The sequence below is a fragment of the Bubalus kerabau genome, chromosome 1 (genome assembly GCF_029407905.1).
Source record: "Bubalus kerabau isolate K-KA32 ecotype Philippines breed swamp buffalo chromosome 1, PCC_UOA_SB_1v2, whole genome shotgun sequence".
NCBI classification, from domain to species: Eukaryota; Metazoa; Chordata; class Mammalia; order Artiodactyla; family Bovidae; genus Bubalus; species Bubalus kerabau.
The window spans coordinates 57,378,498-57,405,961 of record NC_073624.1 but is presented as its reverse complement, the minus strand read 5'-3'; the positions used below and the strand labels follow the sequence as shown (position 1 = coordinate 57,405,961).

The 27,464-nt window shown below is 42.2% G+C and overlaps 1 protein-coding gene across 20 annotated transcripts in view; it reads left to right on the top strand.

Moving 5' to 3' along the window:
- Positions 1-27,464, top strand: part of ANO4 (anoctamin 4) — a 428,567-nt gene that overhangs the window by 150,900 nt on the left and 250,203 nt on the right. For 2 of the 20 annotated variants that reach the window (XM_055575899.1, XM_055575969.1), the window contains one exon: positions 18,605-18,631. The exons of 15 other annotated variants lie outside the window; for them this stretch is intronic. The gene's annotated coding sequence lies outside the window, so the exon portion shown is untranslated. Of the gene's footprint in view, positions 1-16,194; positions 16,436-18,604; positions 18,632-18,731; positions 18,739-27,464 lie in introns of those variants that run through there. 3 more of the 20 variants (XM_055575924.1, XM_055575917.1, XM_055575997.1) reach the window with 3 other exon arrangements.

Below are 27,464 nucleotides of genomic sequence, written 5' to 3'. Positions count from 1 at the left end.
TAATTATAGTTATTTTCACACACTCAAGACCTTATTCTGTATAATCTATGTGACATCTTACATTTACCATACTATTACAATAAACACTTTCCCAGGTTGTTAAGAATTATTTTTATGGGATACTAATATTCTTTATTAGGTAGGTAGCAGAAACTTTGGGAAAGCAATATTCTTTTCATGCCTTTTAAAATGGTTACCTAGTTTTTACGCAAGTTAATTTTGCTAGTTTACTGTTTATTAGAAAACTGTCTCTTACATTTTCTGCTAAAAATCTACTTGCAACATTAATGAAAAGCATAGCATACTTAAAACTCACACTCATCCCTTTCTTATTGATTCGTAGTATCAGTTAGGTTGTATTCAGATGTATGTGAGGAACCCTACTGTAGAGGCTCAATCAAATGGGGCTTTTGTTTTTCATATGAAAAGGAGTTGGGAGGCAGGTAGTTCAGGGCTAATTCAGTGGCTCTAGGAAAGCATCATGGATGCAGGCTGCTTCTACTCTCCTGAATGTGTATGTGGCTGTCATCATCCTGTTCGTAAGACAGTCCTCCAGGCATCTGGTTCTGTGTTCTGACATGAGGAAAAAGAGGGTGACTGAGACTGCTCTTTTTCCTTAAGAAACAAATCATTTTACTGGAACCTCCAACAGTAAACTTTCGATTACCTCATAGCCAGAATTGAGCCACCTCACCGATCCTAGCTAGCTTCAGGGTTGTCTGGAGATGAAGTAGTTTGAACTGGGCACATTGCTGCCTTGTATGCAGTGCACACTTCCCTGGTTATGTAAGAGGGTACTAACAGTGTTTGTCACAATGGACAACCTATGGTAAAACTTGTACAGATGAGTCTCAAAGAAAAAGATACACTATGTAACCCTGATGGCTCAGATGGTAAAGAATCCCACCTGCAATGCAGGAGACCTGGGTTCAATCCCTGGGTTGGGAAGATTCCCTGGAGGAGAGCATGGAACCCACTCCCATATTCTTGCATGAGGAATCCCCATGGACACAGGAGCCTGGCGGGCTACAGTCCATGGGGTTGCAAAGAGTTGGACACAACTGAGCAACTAAGCACAGCACAGCACATATGTAAATACATATGCAAAAATGACAGAATCTATATTTCCAAAGTGCGAGTTGAAATAACAAATAGTTACTGCTTGTGTGCATCAAATTTTAACAAAAATGATAATTTTAGCAAAAATTTAAACAAAAATTATAAGTCTCAGAGTAAGCAAGCATAAGGTGAAATGGCATTCTTTTATTCTGCTGAAGGAAGTACAACTTGGTATAACCTTTCTGGGAGCAATTTAATAATATATGTGGTGTGTCTTGTTGAAGGTTTGTTTTGCGTTTCCCTGATAACAAATGGAGTGGAGTGCCTTTTCATGGGTTTCATTTGAATTTCCTCTTTGGTGAGACTTGCCTGTTCAAGTCTCTTGCCCATTTTCCTAACTAATTATTGTCCTTTTCTCAATATAAAGAAGTTTTTTATGTTCTGGCTACAAGCCATTTGTCTGGAATATGTGCTGAAAACATCTTCAAAACTGTAGCTTGCCTTTCCAAAGCTCTGCTAATTATGTCTTCATGTACAGAAATTCTTAATTTCAATATCTGATTTTCAGTCTTTTCCTGTTAGTACATTGTATGTCTCATTTAAGAAATTTTTCCTTACTCCAAGTTCATGAAAGTACGTTCCAGTGATCAACAAAATTTGCTACATTTATCTTTGTTTTTAGTTCTAAATACACATTAAAAAAAACTGTCCTCTCTCAATTACTTGGTATCATTACCTTTTCTGTAATTCCAATGCCTGTATATGCACTGGTTTCTTTCTGAGCCCTTGCCTCTGCTGCATTGGTTTATTTGTCAATCACTGTACCAATATTACTCTCTGTTAATTAATGTAGTTTTCAAATAACTTTTGATATTCCAAGATTTGGTAAATTTTTCCACATTATTTTCCTCTCATAGTTAGGAACCTATAAGTTCCTTTACTTATCTTTACCTTAGAAATTTCAGCATGTGTATGTTAGTCACTCATTCATGTCTGACTCTCTGTGGCCCCATGAACTATTGCCCGCCAGGCTCTTTTCTCCATAGGATTCTCCAGGCAAGAATACTGGAGTGGGTTGCCATTCCCTTCTTCAGGGGATCTTCCCAACCCAGGGGTCAAACCTGGGTCTCCTGCCCTGCAGGCAGATTCTTTTACCATCTGAGCCATCTCAGTTCAGTTCAGTTCAATTCAGTCGCTCAGTTGTGTCCGACTCTTTGCGACCCCATGAATCACAGCACGCCAGGCCTCCCTGTCCATCACCAACTCCCGGAGTTAACTCAGACTCACAGCCATCGAGTCAGTGATGCCATCCAGCCATCTCATCCTCTGTCGTCCCCTTCTCCTCCTGCCCCCAATCCCTCCCAGCGTCAAAGTCTTTTCCAATGAGTCAACTCTTCGCATGAGGTGGCCAAAGTACTGGAGTTTCAGCTTTAGCATCATTCCTTCCAAAGAAATCCCAGGGCTGATCTCCTTCAGAATGGACTGGTTGGATCTCCTTGCAGTCCAAGGGACTCTCAAGAGTCTTCTCCAACACCACGGTTCAAAAGCATCAATTCTTCGGCGCTCAGCCTTCTTCACAGTCCAACTCTCACATCCACACATGACCACAGGAAAAACCATAGCCTTGACTAGACAGACCTTTGTTGGCAAAGTAATGTCTCTGCTTTTGAATATACTATGCAGGTTGGTCATAACTTTCCTTCCAAGGAGTAAGCGTCTTTTAATTTCATGGCTGCAGTCACCATCTGCAGTGATTTGGGAGCCCAAAAAAATAAAGTCTGACACTGTTTCCCCATCTATTTCCCATGAAGTGATGGGACCGGATGCCATGATCTTCATTTTCTGAATGTTGAGCTTTAAGCCAACTTTTTCACTCTCCACTTTCACTTTCATCAAGAGGCTTTTGAGTTCCTCTTCACTTTCTGCCAGAAGGGTGCTGTCATCTGCATATCTGAGGTTATTGATATTTCTCCTGGCAATTATGTTTTAATATTTAACTACACCTGCTTTGTAGTCGTTCCCCAGATTAACCATTACTTTTTGTTGTTGTTGTAGTCAATATTTTATGTAGATTTACCAACACAATAATCAGTTTATTTGCATATTATTGCTCTTTGCATTTCACTTATTCCTTCTGGATTCTGTTTGGTTCTTAACTAGGGCCATCTTTATGGCTCTGTGCATGATAAAATCTTATTTTCTTGAAAATGTCTTTGTTTTGCTTCATTCATGAATAATAGTGTTGCTGAGTATAGAATTTTAAAATGAATTATTTTCCATCAGTTCTTAGAAAACACTTTTTATAAGTTCTTGGAAGATACTTTTTCATTGCTTTCTGCATATTTTGTAGCTGATGAGAAATCTGTCAATCTAATTATGGTTTCCTTGTTGGTAATTTCCTTGTTCTCTATTCGCTTTAGCTATTTTCCTCTTTCCTTTCAAAGAGTGCAGTATTCAGTTGTGATAGCTGTAGTTAGGTTTAGAAGTATTAGAGACCCATGTCTTCCTTCAGTTGTGAATGTTTTTGAGTTGTTATTTTCTCTCCCCAATTCTGTCTTTTCATTTTATTAATAGAACTTAAATATAAGATCAGATCAGATCAGTCACTCAGTCGTGTCTGACTCTTTGCGACCCCATGAATCGCAGCACGCCAGGCCTCCTTGTCCATCACCAACTCCTGGAATTCACTCAGACTCACGTCCATCGAGTCAGTGATACCATCCAGCCATCTCATCCTCTGTCGTCCCCTTCTCCTCTTGCCCCCAATCTCTCCCAGCATCAGAGTCTTTTCCAATGAGTCAACTCTTCCCATGAGGTGGCCAAAGTACTGGAGTTTCAGCTTTAGCATCATTCCTTCCAAAGAAATCCCAGGGCTGATCTCCTTCAGAATGGACTGGTTGGATCTCCTTGCAGTCCAAGGGACTCTCAAGAGTCTTCTCCAACACCACAGTTCAAAAGCATCAATTCTTCGGCGCTCAGCCTTCTTCACAGTCCAACTCTCACATCCATACATGACCACAGGAAAAACCATAGCCTTGACTAGACGGACCTTTGTTGGCAAAGTAATGTCTCTGCTTTTGAATATGCTATCTAGGTTGGTCATAACTTTCCTTCCAAGGAGTAAGCGTCTTTTAATTTCATGGCTGCAGTCACCATCTGCAGTGATTTTGGAGCCCAGAAAAATAAAGTCTGACACTGTTTTCACTGTTTCCCCATCTATTTCCCATGAAGTGATGGGACCAGATGCCATGGTCTTCGTTTTCTGAATGTTGAACATTAAGCCAACTTTTTCACTCCCCACTTTCACTTTCATCAAGAGGCTTTTTAGTTCCTCTTCACTTTCTGCCAGAAGGGTGCTGTCATCTGCATATCTGAGGTTACTGATATTTCTCCTGGCAATCTTGAACTCTGGGAGATGGTGAAGGACAGGAAGCCTGGCATGCTACAGTCCATGGCATTGCAAAGAGTCAGACACAAATTAGTGACTGAATAACAAGAGCAAAGTATACACTAGGTTGAATATTTCATCTTTCATGCATGTTTATGGATCTTTCATATTTTTCATTTCTGCCTTAGTTCATAGAGTGTACAGATCATTTTGTTTATTTTTATCTACTTGATCTTCCACATGTTCCATTTTATTGTATGATTTGTAGCTTGCCTTTGTGAACTTATCTTCTGCAGGAGTTTTGATTTTTGTGATTGTTATGTGTGCATTAATGAGGAGGGGGTTCCCTGTGCACTGGCTCCTGAATGGATCCTTTCAGAACCAATTCATGTTTGTGCTATGGCTGACCTACATCATCAGTTCAGTTCAGTCGCTCAGTCATGTCCGACTCTTTGCAACCCCATGGACTGTAGCACACCAGGCCTCCCTGTCTATCACCAGCTCAGGGAGTTTACTCAGATTCATGTCCATCAAGTCAGTGATGCCATCCAACCATCTCACCCTCTGTCATCCCCTTCTCCTCCTGACCTCTGTCTTTCCCAGAATCAGGGTCTTTTCAAATGAGTCAGCTCTTCACATCAGGTAGCCAAAGTATTGGAGTTTCAACTTCAACATCAGTCCTTCCAATGAACACTCAGAACTGATCTTTAGGATAGACTGGTTGGATCTCCTTGCAGTCCAAGGGACTCTCAAGAGTCTTCTCCAACACCACAGTTCAAAAGCATCAATTCTTGGTCACTCAGCTTTCTTTATAGTCCAACTCTCACATCCATATGTGACTACTGGAAAAACCATAGCCTTGACTAGACGGACCTTTGTTGGCAAAGTAATAGGATCCTTACTCCATGCAAATGTGAGTTAGATTCTGTACCCACTCATAGTTAAGCCTAGGACTTGGATTTCTCACAGGTAACTTTTCCTTTTTCCTTTCTCATGAAATTTTGCTACCATCAAGATTCCTTGCCCCTTTCTTGGTTGAGTGAGCAGAGATGATTTGGTACCCATTTCATGGACTGGGTAACCTTCTGAGTTCCCAGGTTTTGCTGATGGAGATGTAATACCAGCCAGAATGTGGTTGGTATTCACCTCATGTGGCCCTAAGTCTATTCTTTTTATCTCCTCATATGCTTTATGCTTCAGTCTTCTAGGTTTTTATATCTTCATCTGAAACCTATTTGGACCATAAGTATATCAGTTCCTGCTTCCTGATCAGGGATTAAGTTTCTCATTTGTTTCCGTAGCTGGGGTATTCCATTTCTTATTTTCAAGTTTGGTCCTGGTCACTCTATTTGTTAAATCTGTATTGTCATTTCTGTTATTATAATAATGTCAGCTTGCTTCAGAGAATCCTTTTTATTTTTGTCTATCTTCATTAACTTCTGTTTTCTGTCCTTAAGCTTTTATTATCTTTGTTAGTATTATTTACTAAAACAGTGTTATGCTAACTGCTAACATTGGAGGAGGCTTAAAAGAACTAGAAAAATTTCCCCATAATCTCATAATTAGAGCAGGAGGGTCTGTCTCTAGTCCCTGGATATCCTTCAAATCTTTATTCATAGGGTTCTGTAGTTCCAATCATGCTAAATATTTAGTTTTGTTTTCTAATTCTCTCCTGATTTACCTTTTCCCCTGTATTTCTAAGTAATCTCCCTTAAAAATTATTTTTTTACTGAAGTATAGTTGATTTAGAATGTTGTGCCAACCTCTGCCATACAGCAGAATGACTCAGTTATACACATATATACTCGGGCTTCCCTGGTGGCTCAGAGGTAAAGAATCTGCTTGCAGTGCAGATAAGCGTTTGATCCCTGGGTCAGGAAGATCCCTTGGAAAAGGAAATGGAAACCCATTCCTGTATTCTTGCCTGGAAAATCCCATGAACAGAGGAGCCTGGCAGGCTATACAGCCCATGGGATCACAAAAGAGTCGGATATGACTTAGTGACTAAAGAACAACAGCAACGGTAGTCTGTTCAATTGATGTGCTCTGTCATGCTGAGTTTCTTGTTTTTCACTGTTTCAAACAACTTTTTCCCAGAATATTTTTGCATACTAGCTTTTCTTTTCTTTTTTTTAAAATTATTTGTTTTGGGTTGTGCTGGGTCTTTGTTGCTGTGCTCAGGCTTTCTCTAGTTGTGGCTAGTCGGGACTACTCTTGGTTGTGATGCAGGGGCTTTTCATTGCAGTGGTTTCTTTTGTTGTGGAGCACAGGCTCTAGGCACATATGCTTCAGTAGTTGTAGAGCACAGGGTAGAGTGTGAAGACTTATTTGCTCCACAGCATGTAGAATCTTCCTGGACCAGGGATCAAACCCTTGTCCCCTACATTGGCAGGCAGAATCTTATACACTGCACCACCAGGGAAGTCCTACATTATTTTCTGTAGCTAAAGTCTGAGGATAGAGAATGTTAAATTAAAAGCTGTGGTTCAGCCGCTGCCAATTCTTTTGTCCTTTGAGTGAACTTTCTCATTTTATAGTGATGTAAGGAATACATTCACATACCAACAAAAAGCATTTATTTAACACCTTCTGTATAGGAAGCTCTGTGCATTTTGAATGCCATAGTGATAAACAGGACCTACTTCAAGGAACTTACAGTGAAGCCAAGGATATAGACGTGCTAACAGCTTCTATAATATTAGAGCAAAAGGAACAAGCATTGTAGTCAAAATCTAATCAAGGAAGTGATTTCATGGAAGAGCTTGCATTGCAGTCATGGATAGAGGAAGGAGTTGGATTTCCCCGGGCAAGGAGAGGCTGGACAGTATTCCACGCTTCGAGATCTTAATAGACCAAGAGCCAGAAGCATGAAAAAGTCCTTAGTGCGTTTGGAGAACATTGAAATTGATGCTATGGCTGGAATAATGGGTGAGGGAAAGGAGCAGGTGGGAAATGAAACTGAAGGAAGACTGTTAGGTTGTAGTTCTTGAGTACTTTGCTAAACGGTTTTGGACATCATCAGCCCAAAATTTCATTTCTGCTTTTAATGGCAAATGGTGATTTTGGAAAAGTATGCATTGTAGAATCATGGTACCTTATGGTTGGCAAGGGATTTAGTCAGCCAGCTCTCTATTTTATAAATGAGGAAAATAATTGCTATAGAAGTTAAGGAACTTTTCCATATTTATACTGATAAGTAGGAGTATGTATGAGGGTAAATATGCTCCCTCTTTCAGGGAATATTTGTTGAGCATCTGTTTATGGCTCTGTACTAAGCACTGTGAGATGAGAAGCTGAGTGAAGTATAGGGCCAACTCTCATAGCTAGTTGAGGGGAAAAGGCAAATCAGTAGTCGTAAAGAACATCGATAGCGATGGGTGGAACATATTCTGAGAACATGGAAGACGAGCAGCAGTTTTAGTTTGGCAAATGGTTCGGGGAGTGTTTGTGGAAGATGCCTGTATTGTATTCTGCAGGATGGATAGGAAGAAGTTTGCTAGGGGTACCGAGGCCAAGGGAAGGGTGTTCCTGCATGAGCAAAGGCATGGGATGGAAAACAGCAAGACGAATGTGGGAACCGAAGCAGTTTCGTACTGTGGGAGAGTCACATTTAAGGCAGAGAGTGGCAGGCTCTAAAGGGAGGGCAGGATGCCTGGATCGTGTTTGCCATGGTGAGCAGTATGGGCTGTATCTTCTAGGACAGCAGAGGATCTTAAATATTTAAGAGGGAAACTTGGCAGGGCTTTCTGATTGATTGGATGTAGGGGTAAGGCCGAGGGAGAGATAAGAAAAATATGATTTTCAGGTGGACCTATCCTCTCTTCTGTGGTTTGTTGGCTCATCAAGATTTAAGGTGGTGGTGCTTTTGTTTCCATAGAAGCAGTGCAGTGTGGTGTCACATGAAGGTGGAGAAGCTTTCACTGACATATGGAGGCTTAAGTGTCCTCAAAATGCCTGAGAGGACAGTGAGATACTTCTGGAGGTCGCTGCCAGGGGCCGTGCACATTGTCACATTTTTAATAGCCCCTACTTACTGCTTACCATGGATGTAAAAATGAATTTATAAGGGTCAGAAAGCTTCCTTAAATGGATAACCTCGAAAGTGTACAACAGGTGAGGCAGAACCAGAAGTTGTTATGGGTCATGGAGCTCAGCATTGCAGAATGGCAATACTAGGGGATAGTAATAGTAACTGACATTGATGGGGCCCTCACTGTTTTCTACATATGGTACTAAATGCTCCATATTAATGACCTTATTTAATCAACACTACACCCTTCACATGGGGAAATAAGGGCACCAGAAGATTTGTTATAATTACTTGCCCAAAGTCACTAACTCTAAAGTAGATCCTGGAACCTTGACTCCAAAGGCCCTTACTCATAAACTCTAGGCCATCCTGCCTTTCCATGATACACAGACAGATGGGCTGCATTGAGACTTATAGGGTTCACCTGTCAAAATGTGGACAGCGTTGGCCCATTGGCATGAAACAGGAGGTTGAGTGCCTTATATCAGCTATGTTTGGGTGGTGGTAGGATGTGGGGTGGAAGAAAGAAATTAGATTGTCTGTGAAGCTCTCCGAGTTTGTATTAAATTGCAGTCTCCATAAACGAAACCTACAAATTCACTTACGTCACTTCTTTTCTTATGAAAGAATTTTCTTACTAAATCGGTTAATGTGATTAGACTAAATGAAACAAAGATAACATTGAAACCAAACCATTAGAAGCAGAAAAACACAAAAGAGAAATGCAACCATCTCATAATTCCTTGGGAAGGATATATATGAAAGCATAAATTCTGTCATTGGTGTCAGGAGAATTTAAAGATCAAAATCTTCATGGGTTGAGAAGAGCAATTTTTAACTAAACTGATGAAAGTTCATATAAATAATATTTTCTATTTGCTAAAATAAAGCTATGCTGCTGCTGCTGCTAAGTTGCTTCAGTCATGTCTAACTCTGTGCGACCCCATAGATGGCAGCCCACCAGGCTCCCCCGTCCCTGGGATTCTCCAGACAAGACACTGGAGTGGGTTGCCATTTCCTTCTCCAATGCATGAAAGTGAAAAGTGAAAGTGAAGTCGTTCAGTTGTGTCCAACTCTTAGTGACCCCATGGACTGCAGCCTACCAGGCTCCTCTGTCCATGGGATTTTCCAGTCAAGAGTACTGGAGTGGGTTGCCATTGCCTTCTCCAAAATAAAGCTATAGACCTATACTAAACAGAAAATTGACATTTTCTATATTAATATGGGCATGGGTTGTTTAATTGATTGCTGCTTATCATCGTTTGCTTCTTAGAAACTTCATGCTCCCTCACAGTTTGAAGATCTCTCCTAATTTCTTCTGTTTGCTTACAGATAATATGTACCTTGGAATATTTTTGTCTTTATTTTCTTTGCCTGGTTCCCTATTCAAATAGTCAATGCCTGTGTGACTTAGGCTTTTCTCTTCTTACAGATACAGAGTTTCAGGATTTGGAGTCCATTTTCCTTCAGCTTCCTGTTTCCTGCCAATAATTTCATTGCAAGAACCACCACTTCTCTGCCATCTGCCCTGCTTTCCTCACTTTTCTGTTTCCATCTCCTAGTTCCCTCATTTTCTTATTACTCCCAGTAGCAGTGTCTCAAACATACTGGGTTGGCCAAAGAGTTTGTTTGGGTGTTTCCATAACATCTTATGGAAAAAACCAAATGAACATTTTGGCCAACCCAGTATATTAGAAGCAAGATTCTCATCATTCCAAGTAGGAATAGGAAAGTGTATCATACTGTAGTTTTCTAAAAAGGGACATTGTGCATCTGGATTTTCTTCTTTCAGAGAAGAAGCATTCTCAAAGACAGTCGAGTCTTAAAGCAGAAAGTAATACAATAAACATATTAAGGAATAGCACTTTCAAACTTTCATTTCTATTGCACCTCAAAGGTAGTCTGCAGGACTATTCACAAATATTTTGATTCCCTCCCTCTTTTGGTGTATAGTGCAGTTGCTATTTATTTATTTATTTTTAATTGCTTTATTTGACTGCATTGGGACTTAGTTGCAGCATGGTGAGTCTTTTAGTTGTGGCATGTGGGATCCAGTTCCGGGATCAGAGGTTGAACCTGGGCCCCCTGCTTTGGAAGCATGAAGTCTTAGCTATCAGGCCACCAGGGAAATTCCCAGTTGCTCTTTCTTACTTAACTGAACTCAGGTGTGGCCATGTGATTTGTTGTAACCTGTAAAATGTAAGTGGCAAGGATAGGTGTCACTTCTGAGTAGAACCTTTAAGAGCCAGTGTGTGCTTTGATATCTTCTAATTTTTGACGTTTGCTATTCTTATCAATTCAAGGCTCTGAGTGGCAGTGTAAACAGAGGCCCTCAGTTGACTCACAATGGAATATGGAACATGAGCAAGATATATTTGCTGTCTTAAGTCACTGAGATTTTAGGGGGTTGTTTCTGCATCATAACCAAGTCTATCCTGACTAATACATCAAAATATGTCTAGCATCTGAAACTCATAAAGTAATGTGTAACAGATGCAAATATCATAATACCTCTTATGTGTGGATCAAAGATAATTTGAACTTAAAGTATTTTTAAAGCATTTACTCTAAGAGAAGGTACTTCTGCATCCATATAGGTAGTGCATTTCCTATCACACAATAGTTTTGTGTTTATAGATCTGCCATGGTTCTGCAAACCCTCTGAGGGCAGGAGTGATGTCTCATTCTGTTTTAATCCTGGGTGCCTAGCATAATGTGTGACATTTGGTGAGCAATAGATGAGGTTATAGATGTGAGAGTTGGACTGTAAAGAAGGCTGAGCAACAAAGAATTGATGCTTTCCAACTGTGGTGCTGGAGAAGACTCTTGAGAGTCCCACAGACAGCAAGGAGATCAAACCAATCAGTCCTAAAGGAAATCAACCCTGAATATTTACTGGAAGGACTGACGCTGAAGCTGAAGCTCCAATACTTTGGCTACCTGATGGGAAGAGTGGACTCATTGGAAAAAACACTGATGCTGGGAAAGATTGAGGGCAGGAGGAGAAGGGGACAACAGAGGATGAAATGGTTAGACAGCATCATTGACTCAATGGACATGAGTTTGAGCAAACTCCAGGATATAGTGAAGGACAGGGAAGCTTGGTGTGCTGCAGTCCATGGGGTTGCAAACAGTTGGACACTTTGTTCAATCAACAGCAACAAAGATGATGTTAGATTAATGAAAAAGACCAAAGAATTGCCTGGCACATATTAGATGCTCAATAATTATATGGTGTTAAATGTTAATATTTGTTGTTGTACAGCATGCATTTCTGTCTGCTGTGGCAGCTCTTTGGCTAATTTTCCTGGCACAAAGAAGCAGCTTAGTGTGAATTCTCAAGTTGTATTTCTCCTGCCACCAGGGCCTTTAAAAAGCATTAAAGAAGTACCGTTAGCACATCTTTGGCTGGAGGGATGATGTTTTTGTGTATAGGATGATTTGGAGCTGGATGCTGAGTTTGCATCTTGACCATCTTTCTGCTGGGCATTAGCATTAGAAAATTTGGATGCTTAATCTTGGATAGTGTGTATTGATTCACAGTATACTTCACCAGGGATTGCATAGAATTTTATTTGGTTGAAAAGTGTGTAATCTGTGTTATTCTGGGAGTGTTAAGGGATCATGATTTGGCCATTTTGTGTGCTCTCCATGATCCAGGGATAGCTCTGCCTCAGTCCCCAGCCCCCTGCCAGCCCCATTTTGTCTCTTCTTGGAAAGCATTTCAGGCATCTGAGAGAACATATGTACACAAAGCTGATGTGATATGGTCACTGCTTGCCTGTCTGTCTGTACTATCTCCTAAATTTAAATTCCCTAAGGGAAGCACACTTTCCCACATCTCTATCGTTTGTCTAAACAGTTTCTTCAAAACCCAAAGGCTCTCCTCTGGGTTCATTCATTCATTCTCATATGTATGTTAAGAGCCTCCTCTATGATACGCTAAGCCTTATGAGTACCGCTCCCCTGAAATTTCAGTCCTATTGGAAGAGACAGATGTGAACACGCCAGCAAATATATAGTATGTCAGGAGGCTGTGAAAAGGAGGGAGGGTAAGGAGCATCACGACTGTGGGAGTAGGGTGGGACAGTGTTGCTAATTGTTGCAGGGAAGGGAAAGCCTAGCTTCTAAGGTGCTTAGCAGATGCCTTAAGGAAGTGAGGAAGAAAGCCATGAGCGCCTGGGGTGGAGAGAGGCTAGTAGGAAGAACAGCGACTACAAAGGCTCTTGAGGTAGGAGCTTGCTTGGAGGGCTTGAAGAAGAAGGAAGCTGGAATCAGAGGGCGGGGTCGGAGGGAGCAGGGGAGGTATCTGGATCATGCAGGACTTTTTCGTTGGTGTAATTGGGTCTTTACTCTGAATGGAATGAGCAGCTATTGTAAATTTTTGAGCAGAGGTGCATCTTTTTAAAAGAATAATTTAAAAATATTATTTACTTATTTTTGGCTGTGCTCGGTCTTCGTTGCTTTGCACGGGCTTTCTCTAGTGGCAAGCAGGGGCTCCTCTCTAGCGGTGTTGTATGGGCTTCTCATTGCTGTGGCTTCTCTTGTGGCAGAGCACAGGCTCTAGGTGTGCTGGCTTCAGGAAGTTGCACTGCGCAGGCTCAGTAGCTGTGGCCCATGGACTTCGTTGCTCTGTGGCATGTGGAATCTTCGTGGTAGTTGTTGTTCAGTTACTAAGTCGTGTCTGACTCTTTATGACCCCATAGACTGCAGCACGCCGGATTTGCTCAAGTTCATGTTCACTGAGTTGGTGATGCTGTCCAGCCATCTCCTCCTCTGTCGCCCTCTTCTCCTGCCCTCAATCTTTCCCAGCATCGGGGTCTTTTCTAATGAGTCAGCTCTTCGAATCAGGTGGCCAAAGTATTGGAGCTTCATTCAGCATTAGTCCTTCCAGTGAATATTCAGGGCTGATTTCCTTTAGAATTAACTGGTTTGATCTCCTTGCAGTCCAAGGGACTCTCAAGAGTCTTCTCCAGAACCACAGATTGAAAGCACCAAGGCATCTTCCTGGACCAGGAGTCAAACCTGTGTCCCCTGCATTGGCAGGCAGACACCTATCCACTGCTCCACAAGCGAAGTCCAGCAGAGGTGTATCTTAAAAGGATCTAGGTGATGTAATGAGCACAGACAGTAGAGTGGCTAGAACAGGAAAAAAGATGATGGCTTAGGAATCTGTTAGACTAATCCAACATGAGATGAAGCCTTGACTTTCAGTACTCAGCTCAAGTGTTAGTTCCTCTGGGAAGCCTCTCTCAACAGCATCAGCTGAGCTGGATTCACCTCTTCTGCGCTCCCATAACAAGCTTACTCTAGTAATTAGGTAGTTGAGTCCACTTAAGTTTGGAGGCCAACTATATAAATGAGAGCTCTCTGAATTTTCAATTAGAATACAAAGTTCATTACGGATATTGAATTAAAATAGGCTGTCTCAAAGCTCGCATGTATATCAAAACTTAACAGTAACTAACAATAGTTTAGAAGTTTGACTCATAAAAGGTTCTTGAGGGAGGAATACTTTGATAAGGTTTAAAATTGCCAATAATGGAAATAATAAAAGGAAGACTGCCTCATAGTAGGTTCTACTATTGTTTTTAAGTTATTTATAATCTCCCTTTAAGAGTGCACCCACGGTAGACTGGGGACACCTTGGTATGTCACTGATAGTAAGAACTCTTTCAATTATAGAGCACTCAACTCAAAGTGCTTGCCTTGAGCAAAGGGAAAGTCCAAAAGTGTTAGTTTCAGGTGTGGTTTGATCCTAGGGACTCAAAAAAAGAAAGGTCTTCAGAGTTATTCTCCATCATACCAATCTCTGGGTTGACTTCCTTCTTAGGCAGACTGTCCATTCATGGTTTTAAGGTCGCTCCACCCTTCTGGTTACCTTGCTCTTGGTCACTGCAGTAAAAAGCCCCACAATATGACTCTAATACTGTCATATGCTTACTCTTGAATCAATTTCTGTGGTCAAGGGGATGTGATATTCCCACTAGCCAGACAGACCTGGGTCTCTTGCCCCCTTGTGGATCTGGGGATGGGTTGGGTCCATTTCACTTAATTCCTATAGAAGCAGAGTAGGGGAGGACAGGCCTCCAGGAACAATTAGGATGCTGTTAGCAGAAGGAAGAATACATATTAGTCAAGCAACACCCGTGTGCCACAAGCAGTTATTTCCTATTTCTATCCAAAATCCTGTCCTTAAAGGGGTTCCCAGTTGACAGATGAGGTACATAGATATGAAGTTCTCACTCATAAATTAATTGTCACTGCAGCTTCCTCTCACTCTAGGCTCAACATCTCAGTGGGAATCCTCTCTTCAACCCCTCACCCTCATACATCCTCTCACACAGATACCTTTCATTATAAGCTCTACTTTTGCCTTAAGGACTTTACTTAAACTTATATTTTTTTGTGTGCAGGTGGTCAAAAAAAATAATGCCTCACAAAAGTTGTATTTTGTTTTACCCTATTGATGCTATATAAATCTGGGTCTCAGCAGGAAACAGATGGAACACTCAAATTAGAATAATTTGAAGAATGTAATAAAGGGACCATTTGCAAAGGTGTGGGCAGGGTGTAAGGAAACCAGAGGGGCAGTGTGGCACTCTGGGGCTAGAACGCAGCTGTGTTTACCTCCCGTCATCCTGGAGGGGTCGGGGGAGGAGGGAGCCACTGGTAGACTTGGCTGGGAGCACACAGCCGGCTGCTGCTGCTCCTACGGGGAAGCAGCTGGAATATTAATACCCTACCATCTCTCTCCTTTAACCCTCCTGCATTCCATTGGTACCTCCCATGGGCAGACTTCCCCAGAAGCCACAGGGCAGGGGAGCTCACGGATATGATCTTTTCCAGCCAGCACATGTGGCAGGATGAAGAGACGGTCTGCAGTGGCAGGGGGAGAGCCCCAGCATGGCTGCACCCTTTTTACCCCTCAATAAATGCGCTTATCTTTTGTCTAAGTAAAAAGTTCTTGTTCCCTTCACATGGGATGGAAGAAGTGCCATCAGCTAGGGCTCATTGTTGAATAAGGTCACTTCAGTGATACTCCCTTCTCAACCTAGTGAAGAAGTGAAGTGAAGTCGCTCAGTCATGTCCGACTATTTGCGACCCCATGGACTGTAGCCTACTAGGCTCCTCTGTCCATGGGATTTTCCAGGCAATAGTACTGGAGTGGATTGCCATTTCCTTCTCAACCTAGGAGCAAGGGATAAAAGAACAATGAAAGCATAGCGGCTGCAGTTCTGGACTCTGAGGCTCAGGCTGTTTTTTCCATCCCCACTTTGTGCTCCCCTTACTGTCTACAGCTTCTCAGCAAAGGGGCTGGAAGCGGTGAAACAAACCTTTTATTCCTTCTGAGTCTCAGTCCTGGCAGCCCCTTCTTCACTAGGTTATTTCAGTGTTGCCAGGTTCCAAGCCCAGTCGTCCATGCTGTTTTAGCAACTCGATTTTGCCCTGGGAAATGGAATTAATCAGTGAGTCCTCCTCTGTCTGTTGGTCAATCATTTGACCAGCCCAAGCTACCCAGGGGTGAACTCAGCTTCCAAATCTATGAAATTCTCACTGTGTTTCCTGATGGAAGCATTTCTCCCTTAGGCACTGGGACTTCCATGGTCAGGCGGTCAAGGTCACGGGAGTGAGATGCAAAGATTCTGCAAGTGGGTTACTAGGTATCCAGGTTACAGTGAAGATCAGAACACTCTCCTCTTGTTTTTGGACCTAGGCATTCTGGTTGAGGAGGAGGTAAATTATAAAAAATGCTGTTGACTGTTGACATGGGAAACCTGGTGAGACCAGAGAATCCCTGGATGAGCGTGCAGTGCTGTACTTCCCTTGCCTGGACAGAGGCAACATTAAATGAGATCCTACAGCAAGTGGGCAGGTCCACAGATAGTGGTGCTGGCAGAAGTGCGCCAGTGCTCCAGACAAGAATATTTCAGCAAGATCTGATGCTGATAGTAAAGGTATGCTGTTCTATCCCCACACTGGAAGCAAACTGATTCCCATTTGCTTTATGGTTAGGATGGGGGAAATAGCATTTGCCTAGTCAGTAGCTGTGTACCAGCTGCCAGTCTGTGTTGATTTCTACACGAAAAATACCACTTCTGCAGCCACAGCTATGAGGTGCAATGCCCACTAGGTTCAATTTGTGATTGTCTCTTAATAGTCTCCACAAACTATCTGGCAATTTTTTTCTGAGTTAAATGAAGATAAGATAGGAATCACTACTCTTTAATTCTTCAAGTCTTGGGTAATAGCACCAATTTCTGCCATTCCTTCAGGCGTGGCAATGATTTTAGTTTATTCCATCTGGTAGGGTAGTTCTCAGTTCAGTTCAGTCGCTCAGTCGTGTCCAACTCTTTGCGACCCCCTGAACTGCAGCACACCAGGCCTCCCTGTCCATCACCAACTCCTGGAGTTCACTCAAACTCATGTCCATCGAGTCAGTGATGCCATCCAGCCGTCTCATCCTCCGTCGTCCCCTTTTCCTAGTGCCCCCAATCCCTCCCAGCATCAGAGTCTTTTCCACTGAGTCAACTCTTCGCATGAGGTGGCCAAAGTACTGGAGTTTCAACTTTAGCATCATTCCCTCCAAAGAAATCCCAGGGCTGATCTCCTTCAGAATGGACTGGTTGGATCTCCTTGCAGTCCAAGGGACTCTCAAGAGTCTTCTCCAACATCACAGTTCAAAAGCATCAATTCTTCAGCACTCAGCTTTCTTCACAGTCCAACTCTCACATCCAAGTGCCCATTTACCCCTCACTCAATGAATCAGTGAAACAGAGTGGGGTTTTGCCAGTTGATACTTGTATCTATTTCTGCCTTGAATTCTGGGAATGGGAGTTAGCCTCAGGCTGGGTCTCTGATACCAGTGAACCCACCATGGGATGGACTCAAGCCAAGACACTTATCACATCTCCACAAGCCCTCCTCCCTCCTATCCGAGTGGTGTACCACAGTAGTACTTGAGCACTCTCCAAAGAGCAGTTTAAACTCAATCTAAGTCATGGAAGATCTGAGTGGGTCCCTTCCTCCAGTGCATAGTCATCCTGGAAACAGCCACAAATTCTTCCTGAAAGGCTTGAGGGATGCCTAAGTGAACACTGCAATGTCCTCCTCAAAAGGAACTTCAGTAAGAGGCTGAGAATCCCCACTGTTAGATTTCACTCCATCAGACCTAGAATTTTTCCACTTGTGTGTTTCGAGTAGCATCTTCATAGATTGCCCATCTTTTTCTGTTTTATTTTTTGGAAGTCATCCAAAAAATATAGTCATCACTTTATAGTCATCACTATAGATCCTTGTGGATCAAGGCTCTGATTATCACTCATCCTTGTGGCCTGTTGCATCCATCTTGTCACTGACAGTTATGTGCCAGCTGCTGGCTTTTACCACTCTTGGATCTCTTTATTTCCATTGAAATTAAAGGAACTGATTCTGTTTCAGCATCCCCCTCCCTCCAACCCCACCAGGCCACCACCATCTCCAGCTTGCGGAGGATAGCTGCCACAAACTTTTCAAGGATGCCTCCCTGCTGATCTTGGTAAAGTGTAGAATTTAGGGTTAGGGAGTGGCAGCTGCACATAATATTGATAGATCCACGTCAGCACTCCCATCTCTCTAAGGCAATTCTAAAGGAAATCAACCCTGAATATTCATTGGAAGGCATGAATATTGAAGCTGAAGCTCCAATATTTTGGCTACCTGGTACAAATAGCCAACTCATTGAAAAAGACCCTGATGCTGCAAAAGATTGAGGGCAGGAGGAGAAGCGGGAGACAGAGGATGAGATGGTTGGATGGCATCATCCACTCAATGGACATGAGTTTGAGCAAGCTCTGGGAGAGAATGGAAGACAGGGAAGGCTGGCCTGCTGCGGTCCATGGGGTCACACAGACTCAGACACGACTTAGCGATTGAACAACAACAAGTGTACTTCTGCAGCCATTACTGTCAGGCTCTGGGCTCGGTCCTTAGCCATATTTGTCCTATGACTCTAGAAGATGAAGAATTGCTGCGATTGTAGGAGATAAGTTGCTGAGGGGATTTTCTGGCTTATCCATGTATGCTCTTACTTGTATATTTATAAACTTGCATATTTATTTCTCATTTTCCTTTTGTATGCCTTCCAGGGCTCTGAGAAGAACCCAAGAGACTTGGTAATCTTTATAATCACTACCATCACCTTAGCAATTAAGTCACTTGACCTGCCAGCACCGTCCCTTCCACCTCCCCTTCATCCTGGCCACCACTGGGAACAACTCGAGTGAGCGATGTCACCACTTGCCCTGGGTCATCACTGGTCTTTCATTTCTTCCTGGCGAGGAGGTTCTGCCTGCGTTTCTCAAACCCATGAGCAATTCAGTACAGAATCTCACTTACAGGTCTCAGTAGAAAACAGCACACTCAAATTAGGATAATCTGAGAACTTTAAAGGGAGTTAGAAGCCCGAAGCAGTGATGGGACGGAGCATTTACTAGAACCCAAGGCAGACATAACTATGTGCAAAGGACTGCCAGAAGGGAGCTGAGAGGATTCCAAGTTGAGGGGCATGGTCTGCACTCTTGATATTTTCCTGTAATATTTTATGTAGCAAATCTCATTTTAAATGTACCTTGTTTAAAACTCCAGAGCATCATGGGACTCCTGTTTTGAAAAGTCCACAAAATAATTATTTTACTTGCTTTAGACAACCTTATCATATTCTACAGCTGATGGAATTCAGTTAAGTATAATTGGTTGTCTATTGAAGAAAATAAATGGATTATGGTAAGGATTTATTTTAGTTTTAATTTTTCTTTTTTACAGCATAGTCCCTGAAAGATGTTTGTCATTCCATATAGTTGCAGATTTTTATTTTTAGAAAACCTGAGCTGCTGTTTCTTACTTTCAAATACCATTATCACATAATTTATTTTAATCCCTTAGCCTGTAGGTCACTTTTATCTGATTATTTCTTTCATTTAAATTTTAATTAGGGTTTGCAAGCCCTTCTTGTAGATACGGCACACTGCAGGACAATAAATACACTTTTGTAGGGTGTCAGGGTGATCCATAGTCCAGGAAATCAATATCCAGGCTTCTATATACATTAGTTCAAGGTGGGAGTTACTTTCTCATTTGTTCCTGAAATTACTTTAGGTTTCCAAACATAATTGTATTGGATCCCATCCATTAAAGGTATAGGTCTGTTGTTCTAAAGAAGTCTCCTTCTCTAGGGTGGTATTTTTCAGGTATTGCTGGGATGTGTTTTTATTTATCTGAAAAATGGGTACACTTACTCTCTGTCTTCATTACATCATTCCTACCCAGTTGGAGGAGATGACAAAAAACCTCCTTTAATAGAAGGCACACATACGTCTTAACTTCACTGTCCTTATATTTTATGCTGTTTTCTCCTGGAAATCCTGGGGCTTTTCCAGGTGGTCTGTCTTCATCCATCACTTTGTAATAGTGTTTGGATCATCTTAAATCTATGATCTGTTCCTCAAAGAAAAAAGGTGATTTATCATGTCTCTTTTATTGAAAAGGACTAGACAAGACAAAGAGTTATTACATAAACAGTTGCACCCATGGAACTTTCTAAATTGTATTTCAAAATGAACAACAATTTCTTTAACCAAACTGTACAAAATAAATGAGATGGTGTTTGTGAGAAACCCGTCTCTCTATACTCAACTTTTTGCACACTTCAATTTATAGCTTGAAGGTCCACTTCTCTATGAAGTAGCTTTTGAAAGTGCTGGAGACAGTTAGCAGTTCCCAGTGCTATGCCCCAGTGCCCTTTGTATGCACTTCTGTTATAGCTCTGAACACCCTGTAGCTTGTAATGGATCTTTTTACAAGTCTTTCTCCTCCTGGAGACTGAGTACCCCAAGAGCACAGACTGTTAATTACTCCCCATTCTGTACATGAGGGTGCTTAGATCGTGGTGGCCAACTGAGTAAATTCTGAGCAGCAAGGTTAGCTGACATATCTTGGCATTTGTATGTGATTGCCACTAATAATGCCAAATTACTGAATTTATGACACAGTAATAGTAAAATAGTAAAAGAGGGCATCAGAGGTTGAAATGGCTGGATGGCATCACTGATGCAATGGACACAAACTTGGGCAAGCTTTGGGAGATGTTGAGGGACAGGGAGGCCTGGTGTGCTGCATTCCATGGAGTCGCAAAGAATTGGAGGTGACTGGGTGACTGAACAACAGCAACAGTGATCCTGGATGCTGTTCTCATAATCCAGCAACCAAATGGTTACTGGACTCACTTTTTCAATATTTCTTCATTCACTCGACATGTATTGAGCACCAACTACATTCCAAGTTATTAAAAAAAAAAAAGTCTGTGCTGGGTCTTCATTGCTGCAGGCAGGCTTTCTCTAGTTGTGGCAAGCTAGGAGTACTTTATTGCAGAGCACGGGCTCTAGATTGTACCCAGTGGTACATGGAGCTTAGTTGCACTGTGGCATATGGAATTGTCTCAGAGCAGGGATCAAACCTGTGTCTCCTGCATTGGCAGGCAGATTCTTATCCAGTGGACTCCCAGGGAAGTCCTATTGTATTCCAAGTTTTGATTTAAGCTTTGAGAATCAAGGAGGAGTAAGACCTTGTTCTGCCTTGCCCTTCAGTTAGGAAGACAAAACAATTGCATCACAACATTTTTAGAGGCTGTCACAGGGCAGAGTGAGAGCCAAGGAACTGAGGGGGGCAGGGCAGCTCACCAGCCCTAGAGAGACACACGTGACCTTGAGATCCACTCCATTTTCTGAGCAACCCTGGCAAACCAGTATAGTCAGGTTTCTGTGTCCAGGTAACTATTTGCTTTTCACTTTGTAATGCTAAGTGATTATGAGGATTAGCTGCAGAATGAAGGGGGCATTTTCAACGCAGCAAGTCATTAAAAATAAATGTATGTCCAATTTAGCTATTCTTTTAGCTTTAATAAACTAATATGTTACAGTAAGAGCCTTGTTCATTTGTATGTTGATAGGAAAAAGCCACAAATATGACCTGAAATGCACTTTAATTTATATTTGAGCAGCTATAATTTTATAAAAATGGGACATGGCTGTCTAAAAAGTACTTAGTTACATAAGTTCTGTAAGTTATTGAGTCATTTTCATTTTATAATCTAGGTGCTTCCCTGAGGTTCCCATAGGAAAGAACATTCTGTCCTAAACCATCTCTAAGGCTTCCCACCCGCGCTGCCCCCCCACCCCCCCCCCCCCGCCCACTGTCATTTATTTAACATGTATTTGCTGGCCTGCTATGTCCCAGTGAATAAAAAGACAGAAATCCTAAGGTCACTCTTGACCTGACTCCCAAGTGGGGGCACATATTACAATTACTGTTAGTTAGATGCTCCTTCTGACATGCTGCACACTGCTTTTCCTGAACCACGCCTTTCTGAGACCCCCTCTCCTTTAAAACTCATATACTTCAGAGACCTACTGCCAGAGAATTGATTTTGTATACAGTAACTCTGGTTACTGCAGCAGATAAACATCAAAATCCCTTTGGTTTAGAACAATAGAACTGCTCACTCAGGTGAAGTCCAGCCTTCCTGTAGGAAAGAGTGAAGCTCTTGCCCCCACCTCCATGGCTCCCCTGTTGGCTCAGATGGTAAAGAATCTGCCTGCAATGCAGGAGACCCAGGGTTGGGAAGATCCCCCAGAGAAGGAAATGGCAACTCACTCCAGTATTCTTGCCTGGCGAATCAAGATCCCCTGGAGAAGGAAGCGGCAACCCACTCCAGTATTCTAGCCTGGAGAATCCCCATGGACATAGGAGCCTGGTGGGCTACAGTCCATGTGGTAGCAAAAGAGTCAGACACAATTTAGTGACTAAACCACCACCACCTGCCCCACTTCCAGGGATCCAGAGCTAAGCTTTGTCATCGTAGACATGTGGTTTCCAAGGTCAGCCTGAGTGTAGATTCTGTAATATTCTGTTCCTTCTTTCCACAGATAAGTAATGAAGTTGAAATACAAATTATACACTGTAATTTGTATCTCAATTTTTTTTTCTGATATTGTCCAAAATGTTATGTTTCTTAAGTGAAAAGTGAAAGTGTTAGTTGCTCAGTCTTCTCCAGCTCTTTGGGACCCCATGGATTGTAGCCTGCCAGGTTTCTCTGTCCATGGGATTCTTCAGGCAAGAATACTGGAATGAGGTAGCCATTCCCTTCTCCGGGGGTCTTCCCAACCCAGGGATTGAATTCAGGTCTCCTGCATTGTGGGCAGATTCTTTACCATCTGAGCCACCAGGGAAGCCTTTATGAACTAGTTATCAAATCCTAGTCTTTAGAATCACTATGCAATATCATCCAATAAAGATACGCTGGTGGGGTAGAGAGTGTTGCAGTCGGATACCACTTCTGCTGCCTACTGGCCAGGTGACTTGCAACACTGTAAAAATCCTTTCAACATTAATTGAGCATCTACAGTGGGTCAGCCAGTGCTGAAGGTGCTGAGGATAATGTGGCAAATCAAAACCAGTCTTGTGCCCAAGGAATTAGAGTTCAGTGAATTCAGTGAGATGATATGTGTACGATGTTTGTACGTTGAGCGTGGGCACTGGACGAGTGTTAATTCTTGATGTACTTGTCAAGTGCATGATGACACTTCTTGGTGAGAAAACGTCAACACCCAGTGGGAAGTTTGTTCTGTTTCCTGATCAGATACTAAGTGATGTTCCCACCTACATGTAAATATCCAGTGATGTTAGTGTTTAAAAGTTGGTCTCACCCACTGAGTCAGAATCAACAATTTATAGCCAAGGTGAGACTTACTGAATTGACTGTCCCTCTAAAATCTTCTTCCTAAAACAATTGGAATGAACACTAGTTAACATGATTGTCTATTGGCGGTGCTGGAATAGTCTCCCTGAGGACTGTGGTTCTCTAGCTGGCAGTTATTGTATTTCATTGTATTTTATTTTCTTTAATGAAAGGAGCATCAGCATTTTCTGGTTTATTTGCTCGTACAAAGCAGCGAGAATTCTTTAAATGAAACGAATCAACCACTGATAGATCTTAAATTTTATCTTCTCAAGGGTCCATGTTCTGATTCACCAGTCAATATTCATTTCTGAGTCTCAGAACTTGAAAAGATCTGTCTATGGTACTTGAATTAGTGTGTCTCAAGAAACCAACCCCTGGGAAGGTGTTTGTTTTCTAACACACATGAGGCTGGATTTTGTACTTCTGGAGAAGAGATATTTTGTCTATCCCTGCATTGGAGTGCCCATTGCAGGAAACCTTGTTCAGTGAATGGAGGAAGGGATATACCTTGGGGAAAGGGGCTATTCGATATCAGTGTTGTCAGTTTAATACCATAAATCTTGCTTTCTAAAAGTTCTGGTGCCATCAGAGTTTCTGACAGTGAAGCGAGCAATTGAAACACATCCATGCGAATGTTAGATGTATTCTTACACACTCGGTTTAGCTTTTTATTTGTGTATATTTCCTCTCTGAGTGGAGATCACATTGTAGGTAAAGGAGAAAGAGATTAAGTCTGGAGACCCCTGGAGACCCATAGTCTCAGCCTCCACAAAGAGATCAAATAGCTTTGGATAACTCTGGGGTCCAGCTTTGTTGGGGATCTGGGGTTGGAATAGAGCTTGTGAATCTAATGGTTGTCTACTTGTAAGATTGGGAGTCCCTCAGGGTAGATCTTTTGCATCTATTTTAGCACCTTGCACAGTTCAGGCATATTATAAATGTATCCTGTTTATTCTTTGGGGAAAGATATATACACAGATGTTTTCTGTATACTTGAAAGCTGAGAGTAGACCTTAAGCATTCTCATCACAAAAAACAGTTAACTATGTGAAGTGATGGATATGTTGGTTATGTTGATCTTGGTTGTCATTGCATAATGTATCAGTTCAGTTCAGTTGCTCAGTCATGTCCGACTCTTTGTGACCCCATGAATTGCAGCACGCCACGTCTCCCTGTCCATCACCAGCTCCCAGAGTTCACTCAGACTCATATCCATCGAGTCAGTGATACTATCCAGCCATCTCATCCTCTGTCGTCCCCTTCTCCTCCTGCCCCCAATCTCTCCCAGCATCAGAGTCTTTTCCAATGAGTCAACTCTTTGCATGAGGTGGCCAAAGTACTGGAGTTTCAGCTTTAGCATCATTCCTTCCAAAGAAATCCCAGGGCTGATCTCCTTCAGAATGGACTGGTTGGATCTCCTTGCAGTCCAAGGGACTCTCAAGAGTCTTCTCCAACACCACAGTTCAAAAGCATCAATTCTTCGGTGCTCAGCTTTCTTCACAGTCCAACTCTCACATCCATACATGACCACAGGAAAAACCATAGCCTTGACTAGATGGACCTTTGTTGGCAAAGTAATGTCTCTGCTTTTGAATATGCTAACTAGGTTGGTCATAACTTTCCTTCCAAGGAGTAAGCGTCTTTTAATTTCATGGCTGCAGGCACCATCTGCAGTGATTTTGGAGCCCCGAAAAATAAAGTCTGACACTGTTTCCACTGTTTCCCCATCTATTTCCCAGGAAGTGATGGGACCAGATGCCATGATCTTCGTTTTCTGAATGTTGAGCTTTAAACCAACTTTTTCACTCTCCACTTTCACTTTCATCAAGAGGCTTTTTAGTTCCTCTTTACTTTCTGCCATAAGGCTGGTGTCATCTGCATATCTGAGGTTATTGATATTTCTCCCGGCAATCTTGATTCCAGCTTGTGTTTCTTCCAGTCCAGCGTTTCTCATGATGTATTCTGCATATAAGTTAAATAAGCAGGGTGGTAGTATATAGCCTTGATGAACTCCTTTTCCTATTTGGAACCAGTCTGTTGTTCCATGTCCAGTTCTAACTGTTGCTTCCTGACCTGCATACAGATTTCTCAAAAGGCAGGTCAGGTGGTCTGGTATTCCCATCCCTTTCAGAATTTCCCACAGTTTATTGTGATCCACACAGTCAAAGGCTTTGGCCTAGTCAATAAAGCAGAAATAGATGTTTTTCTGAAACACTCTTGCCTTTTCCATGATCCAGCGGATGTTGGCAATTTGATCTCTGGTTCCTCTGCCTTTTCTAAAACCAGCTTGAACATCAGGAAGTTCACAGTTCACATATTGCTGAAGCCCGGCTTGGAGAATTTTGAGCATTACTTTACTAGCGTGTGAGATGAGTGCAATTGTGCGGTAGTTTGAGCATTCTTTGGCATTGCCTTTCTTTGGGATTGGAATGAAAACTGACCTTTTCCAGTCCTGTGGCCACTGCTGAGTTTTCCAAGTTTGCTGGCATATTGAGTGCAGTACTTTCACAGCATCATCTTTCAGGATGTGATGTTTTCTAAGGCCCACTTGACTTCACATTCCAGGATGTCTGTCTCTAGGTCAGTGATCACACCATCATGATTATCTGGGAGGTGAAGATCTGTTTTGTACAGTTCTTCTGTGTATTCTTGCCACCTCTTCTTTATATCTTCTGCTTCTGTTAGGTCCGTACCATTTCTGTCCTTTATCGAGCCCATCTTTGCATGAAATGTTCCCTTGGTATCTCTAATTTTCTTGAAGAGATATCTAGTCTTTCCCATTCTATTGTTTTCCTCTGTTTATTTGCACTGATCTCTGAGGAAGGCTTTCTTATCTCTCCTTGCTATTCTTTGGACCTCTGCATTCAGATGTTTATATCTTTCCTTTTCGCCTTTGCTTTTCTCTTCTCTTTTCACAGCTATTTGTAAGGCCTCCCCAGACAGCCATTTTGCTTTTTTGCATTTCTTTTCCATAATGTATAGGTATGTCAAATAATTACACTGTACACTTGGGAGAAAAGTTATGACCAACCTAGACAGCATATTAAAAAGCAGGGACATTACTTTGCCAACAAAGGTTCATCTAGTCAAGGCTATGGTTTTTCCAGTAGTCATGTATGGATGTGAGAGTTGGACTGTAAAGCAAGCTGAGCACTGAAAAATTGATGCTTTTGAACTGTGGTGTTGGAGAAGACTCTTGAGAGTCCCTTGGACTGCAAGGAGATCCAACCAGTCCATCCTAAAGGAAATAAGTCCTGAATATTCATTGGAAGGACTGATGTTGAAACTGAATCTCCAGTACTTTGGCTACCTGATGCGAAGAGCTGACTCATTGGAAAAGAGTCTGATGCTGGGAAGATTGAAGGTGGGAGGAGAAGGGGACAACAGAGGAAGAGATGGCTGAATGGCATCACTGACTCTCTGGACCCGAGTTTGAGTCAACTCCAGGAGTTGGTGATGGACAGGGAGGCCTGGTGTGCTGCAGTCCATGGGATTACAAAGAGTCAGACACGACTTTCAGTTGCTCAGTCATGTCCGACTCTTTGAGACCCCATGAATCTTCATGATAACTCATAAGAAGTCTTTATTCCCATTTGATAGATGAGAAAAAGAGAGGCATAAAGATGCATCATGTGATCACAGAGCTAGTCTAGACTTTATCTCTGAGGCTCTGGATCAGGAAGTTTGTTCTTAATCACTATATTATACTGTGGAAAATAAATTCTATTATTGTAAGTCTGAAGTTAATTTTTAAAAGAAAAAAATCACACATATCATTGAATTCTCATTTCATATATTAATACAAAGAGTAGCTTTGAATCACTGTTTCCAGGCTTCATAAATTTTTTTAATGCCTTGACCATGTTTCTCTCTAATGATGTGATACTTCTGTGAGGTGAGTAGATTCAGGTCACTGCCAATAGATCTTCGCACTACTGCCCTCATACAGGATCCCAGTGAAACATGTCAGTGTGTTTAGTGCAACTTCCAATTAGGCCTAATGGCACCCCCCTCCAGTACTCTTGCCTGGAAAATCCCATGGATGGAGGAGCCTGGTGGGCTGCAGTCCATGGGGTCACGAAGAGTCGGACACGACTGAGCGACTGCACTTTCACTTTTCACTTTCATGCATTGGAGAAGGAAATGGCAGCCCACTCCAGTGTTCTTTCCTGGAGAATTCCAGGGGCAGCGGAGCCTGGTGGGCTGCCGTC